The sequence below is a fragment of the Brassica napus genome, chromosome C7 (assembly GCF_020379485.1).
Source record: "Brassica napus cultivar Da-Ae chromosome C7, Da-Ae, whole genome shotgun sequence".
In the NCBI taxonomy this organism is placed as follows: Eukaryota; Viridiplantae; Streptophyta; class Magnoliopsida; order Brassicales; family Brassicaceae; genus Brassica; species Brassica napus.
Window position 1 is genome coordinate 44,155,234 of NC_063450.1, and position 9,461 is coordinate 44,164,694.

Below are 9,461 nucleotides of genomic sequence, written 5' to 3' on the forward strand. Positions count from 1 at the left end.
TTTAAATATTTATCTTTAGATATCGTATCAAAATAAATATGAAATTGAATATTTTAAGTACATATTTTATGTTTCACATATTTATGTTGCATATTAATTTGGACATTTGAGTATCTTTTACATTTCAGACGGGGCACAGATGGGGTTTTTTGATTCGTGTTCGGTTCGCATTTCGGGTTACGGATTTTATGTCTAGACTTAGGCATATAGTTATATAAAAAATATGCATGAAATAATATATGTAAACAGTCATTTTATTTAATATAATTTTCTAAAATTGATTATTTACATGGGTTTGTAAAGTTTAAGTTATTAGTAATAAATAATGACGAGCAGACTATAAAACCATAAAGAATATTTTTTGATCAATTATTTCCATTTTCTAAGACAGGAAAAATATCCAAAAATAAAATCACTCACGAGTATATATGTATACAAAGTTATAGACGTCAAAAAAGAAATGTATACAAAAGTTATTTTCATTTCCTATTTGCAGAATAAAGTTATTTTCATTTCCTATTTGCAGAAATATACAAAGTGTATGTATAAGGTTTAGAAAAGGTATTTACAGAATATACAAAGTGTATGCATAAGGTTTAGAAAATACATATAATATACAAACTGTATGTATAAGGTTTAGAAAAGGTATCCAAGTTATTTCAATTTCCTATTATGATAATATTATTAATTATTGTATATCATAGCGTGTTTGTAAATATGTATCTATTAGTATTGGAATATTTAAATTTCTATTTATTTATATGTTAGATTTTCTTTTGATAAGTAAAAGATAACGTTTAAGGTATAGCTAAATTTTAGGAATCCGACAGTTATACACTAACCATATTATAAATATTAGGAAAAATCTTAGGAAGTAAAGAATGCTAGATTTGGACCCACACAACCGTGCGGGTATTAATTTTTATGTTTATATATATATTTTAGATAATTAGAATATATTTTTAAAGTTACTTATATATTTAAATGTTTATATATAATTATTTTAAATATAACAATTTGATAGTTTTCATGCTGTAAGTTAATTGATTATTTCAAATCATCACATATATTTGGTATTTTTTATTATATATATTATAAAATTATTATTTATTCAATTATTATAATCCTGATCCGTAATTCAAAGAGCTAAATTTTCTTTATCAATATTTTTTTATGTTTATTCATTTAATATAATAACTATATATATATATAGTTTAAAATAAGTTAATTTTATACATGAATTATCTAATTTACTAATGTTAACCCGTTCTACCAACATATTATATTAATTTATCAGTTTAAAATAATTTTATCATATTTAGTTAAATACAATGTTTTATTTTAAAATGATAGATATAACTATAAAATAGTAAAATTTGATATAATTTTTTTTCATTTTATAAAAGATAACTGAGTATGTATATATATATATATATATATTAATGTATAATAACATTAATTTCATTACTAATTACAAAATTAGTGAAAATATTTATATACAATTTTTGATAATTAAGATATTGTTATAATGTTTTTCAACAAATTTGTTAAGAAAATTATTTTAAATTAAAAGATATCAAATAATATTATGATTTAAGTAGTTAAAAGATTATATATTAGCATTAAGAAAATTCATGTAATACAAATTTTAAATGATGATCCAAATAAAAATATCACACATAAATAAATGTGAGTTTGTTAACCAATCCGGGTTTTTAGGAGTCGATGTTATATTAGGAATGATATATTATTAATCCATATTATTAGTATTAATTGAATGATAACTGAATTTTAGTGAGAGTCCATTTTTAAAAAAAATCACATATAAATCAAAGTTATGACTTCTTTTTTAATATATAAAATTGTTAGTATTCTAATCGTAAAAATATACCAGGAAAGGCTTTTTCTTTCGGTCAATAATATTCAGGAAAAAAGAATATCCAGAAAATTCAAGAAGAAATATAAACAAACAATCTTAAGTCGTCACCATCGTAGAAAGATTTCAAAGCAACATTTTCATTCATAAACAGAAGCAGGAGCACCATTAATTAGAAAGCTAATAGTTAATACATATCAATAAAGATTTACTATTAAAGCAAGCTAGGTATCGCTTCACATCCAAGCCTCAAATATCAAACAAAACAAAAAAGAGATCGATGTGATGTGGCGATACAGAACTACCCAAGAGCCTAAACTGTTAAAGCCAAACATTACACATCTCAGCGACCATTTAAAATCGAACATTCTATAGTTGAATCTAAAAAGGCTAACTCAAATTATAAGAAAAATAACTCATAGGTTTTTGCTACTCATTCACTAGGCCTGGGTTCGCGGGTCAACCCGCCCCGCACGACCCGCCAACCCGCGGATCGTTTCTTTTTTTTTAGTTAAAATTTTGACCCGCTCAATCCGCAAAGAAATAAACTAATACCCGCACCCGCCCCGCTTTATTTTGCGGGTAACCCGCGGGTTATATTTTTAATTAAAAAAATAATTATTTAATTAGTTTTTCTATAAAATAATATATTTATAAGTAATTTTTTATATTATTTTTAAAAAATTTAATTATTATAAAAAAAATTAATTATTTTTCTAAAAAAAATCGAATTTTACAAAAAAAAATTTTTTTTTTATTTTTTATTTTATTTTGCGGGTTGGCGGGTATCCGCAAATCAAAATCTACCAACCCGCACCCGCCCCGCAAAAAATAGTCTTAACCCGCACCCGCACCCGCGACTTGATTTTTTCAAAACGCTCGACCCGCACCCGCCCCGCGGCGGGTCAAATGGGGCGGGCCCCGCGGGCTTTGATTTAAATTCCCAGGCCTGTCATTCACGCCCAAACTGCATGTAAGAACAACAGCCCAAGAGTCTAAACAGATAAAGCTAAAGATTACACACCTAAAAGACCATTTAAAATCAGGCATACTTTACACGAATCTACATTCAACTCTTTCGACAAATAAGAACAAACTCGCATTTGTTGTGCTACTTATTCACGCCCAAACTACATATAAAACAAAAGATGAATCCTTTCTTCATTGTGTTAAAAAAAAAAAGAGAATCCTTTCTTCGTAAAAATGACAACATTGCCAAAATAATTTGCATCTACCAACAACCCATGAATCTGGAGAAGACAATCATTGAAACACGTTATTTTAATTTTAATTGTTTTTGTAACATGTCATTGACGGTTAATTTTGTCAATTTAAATAGGTTGTTTAGTATTTAAGGCTAGTAACATTTGATTGTAAATATTAGGTAAAAGTTAGGGTTAATTCAAAATTGTACTTCTGTTTTAATAGTTTAGACTAGATTTCGATCCGCACAACCGTGCGGATGTTTATTTTCATTTTATATACATAAATATTTTTTTACATCATTTATGATATATATATTTATTTTAAAAATTAATATATGCATTAAAAACATATTAAATATTATTTTTGTATTAAATTTATATTCAGTTTTGACCCACCGACCTTCAAAACTAAGTTTTCTATTAGCAATATTTTACATTTATTTATTTCAGATAATATATTATTATATATACAAAATTCTAAGATATGTCAATTTTATACATGTATTATATAGTTTTTGAATGTTAAGTTGTTATATCATCGTATTATATTTTTAGCATAAATATTTTATATTTATAAAAACTGTTTTTACAAATTTATCAATTTAATATAATGTTATCATATTTAGTTCAATATAATAATCTCATTTAATATGAACTATTATTATTATAAAATGATAAAAAAGGTAAATTTTTTATTTTATAAATGATAACTAAATATATATATATACATATATATATATATATATATATTAATGCATAATAATAGTTCATTGCTAATTACGAAATTAGTTGACATATTTACATAAATTTTTTGAAAATTAAGATAATGTTACAATATTTTCAAAATATTTGTTAAAAAAATTATATATATGTATATATTTATTTATATTTAAAAAAAAAGATATCATGCAAAAATGATTTGTATTATTAACTTTGATGAAATACATGTTAATTTATATATGTGTATTATATAGTTTTCTAATATTAACACATGTTACCTACATATTACATTTGGAATATAAATACTTACAAAAAATAAAATATATAAATTGAACAATTTAATATATTTTAATCATGTTTAGCGCAATATAATAATTAATAATTTCTCTTAAAATGATTGATTATGATTATATAATTGATAAAATGATAAAATTTATTTTTTTAATATATTAAAATATATAGATGCATAATATTATTTCATAACTAATTTCGAAATTAATGAAAATATTTACATGTAATTTTTGAAAATTAAGATCTTGTTAAAATCTTTTAAACATACTTGTTAGAACTTTTAAAATATATATTTATATTAAAAATAAAAAGATATCACAAGATATTGTATTAACGTAGTTCAAAGATTCTATATATTATTAGTCTTAATAAAATATATTTAATAAAAAAATTAAAGGATGGTCCAAATTATAAAACAGTACATGAAAGAATTCATTACTTCTAGTTTAATAGATAATATAGATTATAATTAGAAATTTTAAGAAAATAGTATACAATTTTTTTTTTATAATAAAATCTTAACTAACATTAATTTATAATAATATTAGAGTACTAATCACGAAATTAATCAATGATTCATTTTATAATAATATTTAACATATCTAATAAGATTTTGTAGATTTTTTTTCAACATATTTTTATAATTAAAAAATAAGACAATTTTATAGGTGAGTTGTTATATATGTCAATTATTTAAGATGTGATATCTTAATAATGTCATAATGTTAATTAGAATTAAATGAAATATAATTTTCTAGGAAATGTCCATTTTAAAAAATCACACATGAAGATAAGTTGTGACTTCTGTTTTAATATAATAGAAGTGATAAAAAATATTAACTTTTTTGATAATGATTTAGTTTTCATTTAATATTTGTATGTTGTACAAAAGAATATTCAATTAACAAGTGACATATGTAATTAATGTTTCCAAAGGAGTTCTTTGAAGTTGTTCTGCAAGAAACTTTTCTGACATTTTATCTTGTATTTTGTTTTTTTTTTAAATTAGTTAAGAACCCATCATCAACTCAGTTTTGGAGTTGACTTAAGGCCATAATTAGTGACAATCTCTCAATAGAGTTCTTAGGATTAAATATTTTTTTTTTAAAAAAGCAAAGAGAACAAACCTGTAGAAGCTTTCTCTGCAGAGTGACCGAAAGAAAGTCGAGATGATGCCTTTTTATAACTGTCTTTTTTTCCTCCTACTGATTAAGCTTTTTCTATTTTAAAATGTAATAACAAAATTAAAATATATAACATAGGCTCCGAATGATAACAACGGATTGAGCGGTGCGGGACAAGCAGTACAATTGCGGTGCGGTTCTAACAGTTATAAAAATATATAAATATACGATATATGTAAAAGTTTTTGTTACTATTAACTGCGGTGCGACGCGAGACGGACTGAAACATTCGAAGTCGTACTCTTTCGATACCAGCCCATTGCTGATGCCTGATGGCAGACAATTTCTCAGAATAAATTTTTGATTATCAATTAATGTTGACCAAAATACGACCTGACTGAACTTTTCCACGAAAAGATTTTGAGTTTCCAGAAGAATCGATTCTAGCCTTCTCGCCTTTTTTTTCTTCCTCTCTCTATCTTTTCTTTACTTTTATTATCATTTTCTAAAAACACTCATGGAAAAGAGCCATGCATCAGTTGTAAAACAAAATTTAGGCTTAAAGCAGCCGTTTAAAAAAATTGAATCGAAATGTTAAAATTCATATCAATTTTCCGAGCTTTAAAACACAGTTAATTACATATCACCCTGACGCTGAATACAAAGACGGACAGTCTCTGCCTGGAAACAAACGTCTTTCGTTGTTCATATGGATGCAGAGTTAGCAGTTTGGTTTGCAGAGTCTTCGTGGAGTCAGTTTAAAATGATGTCAAAAAAAAACATCTCTTTCTTATTAAAGGAAGAACATTCATAGAAATAAACCTTGGTCTCATGTGTTTATTACATGAGTGTCATTTCCTATGTGTCATCACCTCATGCACTCTCACTAACTTAAAAAAAAAACCCTTTGTGAACTAGAATAATTACAACCAAATGCCATTGGTCATATACATTATACTATATGATTACAATCCGGTTTGAAAAAAAAACGGGAATTTATGACAGGCAGAATATTAACTCTTTTGTAAAAGGCAACAAAATAAGTTCGACATCTATCAAATCTTTTTATGAACATTTTTGTTTACGTTAATTATAATGCAACATTTTATGAACATTTTTAAACTAATATCAAATAGTATTATAATGCAACGTTTTATGAACCTTTTTGAAACTGAGTCAATATTTTATGAACATTTTTATGCAACATTTTATGAACATTTTTAAACTAATATCAAATTTCTTTATAATGCAACTAAAGAAACAGGAATAATTTTATGCTTATTTTAGGAACACGTATTATAATCGAACGTTTTATGAACATTTTTGTCAACGTTAATTATAATGCAATATTAACTCTTTTGTAAAAGGCAACATTTTTGTCAACGTTGAAAAAAAAAATTATACGTTACGGATATCAGATATATTTTGGTTATTTGGTCAAAATAAAAAGGAAACACAATTGAATTTCATATACTCGATGCAAACTCGATATTCCAAATTATAACCTACGCTTAATTGGTCAAAATATTAAGGAAACACAATAATATTGTTAACGTATAAAAGGAAACAAAATTCAAAGAATCGAAATACTTACCTTAATCGATAGGAGAATATTTCTGATATATTTTTGGCGTGACCATCACGGATCTTATAATACCTATTTCACGAAAACGCATCACGCAATAACAAAATTAGTTAAGTGGTATATACGGTATTAAAGGAGGAGTGACCATCACGTTTGATTTTGGCGTGACCATCACGTTTGATTTTGTGACAGACTAAGTGCAACCGTTTTACATCAGATTCGAAAAATAATTCTCAAACATGTAATATATTGCTTTAAAAATATTTATGACAAAGCTATGAAGTGAACAATATTAAACTAAGAATTCTTTAAAATCAATTTTTTAAAAATATTTTAATACTTCGAAGATCATGATCAAATTATGCATAAATTTATGCAATATTTCGACCAATCATAAAACTATGCAATATTTGAAACTACATATATGTTCAAAATTATTAATCTTAGTTAGAAAAACAATTAAAATCGACAGTAATTTAGGAAAATACATTAAATTTCCGTAAACAATTCATAATATTTGATTATGTCTTTCTTCCGATGATTAATTATCATTTCCGTAAACAATGCATAATTGATACAATCAAACTATTAATTATCAAAATCATCGGAAGAAAATCAAGGATTTGGCCAGTTTAGATTTTACAAACGTACCAATCAGATCTTAAATTTTGGAGTCAAGTGTGTAATCAATTCATAATTGATTTTCTTCCGATGATTTTGAAAATCAAGTCAATATTTTTCCCTTGGCCTACAAACAGTTTAATGCTTAGAATGACAAGGTTTACTTTCTCAGATTTCCTTATTTTATATGTCCCAAATTTAAGCTACTTCTATATAGTTTGAATTAATTCCTTATTTATGGTATAAATATTTGTAATTTATAAGCTATAGGGAATGTGAATATTTGGTCATATACTACGAACATATTAATGCCATCGGCTAACTTTATTTCCTCAAATTTTCTTATTTTACAAATTAAATTTATTTGGGATTACCTAAGAATATGGATATTGAATATTCTCTTTCGCCATAATGCAAACCTTGCTGTACAATACTATTTATCAAGTTTATAATCAATTCATAATCTTCACTAAATGAATTTTTAAAACCATCAAGTAATTTACCTCAATTATAGTCGTTGAGAAACATGTTTCCATATACGATTCAAGATCCAAATTTTGCCTAATTTGAGAGCTGCGTTTTTTAAAACAACATGTGAAAATACCAGTTTTAAAGTAAATTGTACGGCAAGTATGGAAATATTAATTAGTAAATATTTGCTACTATAATTTTGGCTATTTGTTTTCATCATTAAAACTCTATATAAATACGCTGTGTCTGCAACACAACTCCTCACCACATCACTCTTTCTGAATCATCATTAACAAAACCAGAAGTACACCAATGGCGGACTTTATAGGATTGTAAACGAAGAGTTTTGAAGATACTTTTCACAGCAGTCGTAGTTTTCTTAGTTTATTTATTTATTTTGTTTCCTTATTATATAGGATATGCTTTCACATTTTATTTTATTTTATCGCCTATGTTTCGTTTTATCTTATATTCATATTTTATTTTCTGAAAGCAATATTATATTGCATATATTTCGTTTTATCTTTATTTCATAATTAATTTTATATAAGTTTTTGTTTACTCAGATTCATTTTCACGAACTATACTTCAATCACACAAAACAAATAACACAAGTTTTAAAAAACTTTGAAGCTTACTTTATTTACATATCCACAATTTCGTTGAATCCCTTAACATAAATAACATGTAATATTTGTGTCTATGACTTTTACATTTCTAATATCTATATATTCAAACTTATAATTTCTTTAAGTTTTCTCACTCCGCGCAGGGCGCGGGTGATCACCTAGTAGTTAATTACAATAGAAAAACAGTAAAGGAAGATAAAGAGAAGATTAACTACTTAACATTTACACCAAAAAAAGAGAGAAGATTAACTATGAAGATATATAAACCAAAAATATAAATCAAACAAGACGGCGAAAACGCAACCATCAAAGGAAAAAAACAGCAACCTGTCTCTCATTGCACAATCCACAACTTTGAAGAAAGCCTGCTCAGTCATCGAAGTGACTTTGAAGATCCGAGCATTGCGTTTTCACCAAAAGTTGTAAATGAGAACATAATTTAGAAGCTTCAGAACATGCACCGTAGACGCAGTAAAAAAATTTAACAGCAAATTTAAAAAAAAAAAAACTGTTATACGGCATATTTTGTTAGTTCTTGTTTTTTAACTAAGCATGTTTTGTTAGTCATTTTCCTATCCTAAATATATGGGTTTGTGTTAGAAGTTTAATACTAGTTACTAAATTTTGATATATTTTTCAAAAATATGTTGCTATTTGTTTTTATATCACTATTTAGGATTTGACAAAAAACTCGAATCCGAAGAACCGAACCGAACCGATTCCGATCCAAAAAAGTAGTACTAAACTCAAATCGAAATTAATTAAATATCTGAATTATTCAAAATTTTGGTATTTAGAGAACTGAAACCTAATCCGATTCGAACCAAAGTATTTCGGGGATCTGAATGTATCAGAAATAAATTTACATACTTATATATATATTAATTATTTTTAGATTTAATGTACATAAAAACATCCATAATATATATGATACTTTTA